The sequence below is a fragment of the Penaeus monodon genome, chromosome 25, assembly GCF_015228065.2.
Source record: "Penaeus monodon isolate SGIC_2016 chromosome 25, NSTDA_Pmon_1, whole genome shotgun sequence".
NCBI lineage: Eukaryota > Metazoa > Arthropoda > Malacostraca > Decapoda > Penaeidae > Penaeus > Penaeus monodon.
In genome coordinates, this window is record NC_051410.1 from 18,319,560 (window position 1) to 18,320,863 (window position 1,304).

At 35.0% G+C, this 1,304-nt stretch overlaps 1 protein-coding gene across 2 annotated transcripts in view; it reads right to left on the reverse strand.

Annotated features, from left to right (window-relative positions):
- LOC119589096 (SUMO-conjugating enzyme UBC9-B) overlaps positions 1-1,304 on the reverse strand; it is a gene marked incomplete in the record, with an annotated part of 7,222 nt that overhangs the window by 3,080 nt on the left and 2,838 nt on the right.

Consider the following 1,304-nt stretch of genomic DNA (forward strand, 5'->3'; position numbering starts at 1 on the left):
TTTCCAGAATAAGCATGGAGTAGGTTTGTTGGTTTTTTGTTGCTTGACCAGTATTCATCTTCAGAGAACATAACCACTATAAAATATCGAAGGAAATTTCAATTAGATTTAGATAGAACACAGCTAAAATATATTAAAGAATTATCTTTTGAGAGTCACTACATAGTGAGGAGCTACATGATGATCAAGGGCCAGCTATCTAAAATTTATGAACCTGGATCCCTCATGTAACCAGGCCAAATTGTGAGGTACAATGGCCATACCCAAAACAATTTAACCAACCTCAATAATATCACAGTACCTTGTAATATACTAGGCCTCAAAAACTCTTGAACCTGTGGCACCCAGTAAATAGAAAATAGCAGAGCTATAGTAACAGGAGATCCTTGAAGAATGTTTGATTGCCTTCTGCTTTTTACAATGCATCTGTGTACCATACACACTTCAATTTTTTTTCCAAATAATTGATACAAAGATAAAAACAAGAAATATGGCATGAACACATGCACCTACTTAACCTATGGAGTTATTGGCAGCACAATGGCATGGAGGGAGAAACAGGCAACTTTGGATCATCTTCATATAAGTGATATACACATTAATACTGCAGAACAACAGACATACGAGTTTAAGACTGAGGCTCTAAGGGGACCACCCTGAGAAAAGCCTACCTTGGTCCACTCATTAGATCATAAAAAAGGTAGATGTATAGCTTATATATCTTATGATTCTGGCTTGAATAAAACATATCTGTTCAAATTTGAAAATTATGGAAGCACAAATGTAAAATTATTTTACAGTGAGAATTTCCAAGGCCATTGAATTTTTCCAATGCTCCAAAAGAGGTGGGGGAGGGGAGAGCTGGTCACTAGGTGGTTTTAATTTTCGAAGAGGTCGATATCTATGTAAACACACGCACATAAGATTATCCATTTCAATCCTCATTTGATAGGAGTAAACCCAAAAAATTTGTTGCCCCAGATAAAAAATTTTATTTATTGATATTTGTAAAAAAAAATTCCGAAGTTCAAATTTCCAACCATGGGGTGGCCTTCGTACTGAAATGCTCATTACAATGGAAACGACAAATTTCAAATCAAAACAAATTTACCAATGGTGGATGGTACTGCCAGCTAAAGCTATTCCAAAATGAAATATCATCATTGGTTATACTTTTATTTTTTACCAATTGTGCTTCATACTCGGTACACATATAGACCACTCCATAAACTACAGCATATTACCAGGGAGTTTTGATGGAAAGCATATTTCATGTATAAATGTACACAAAACTCACATTTTTG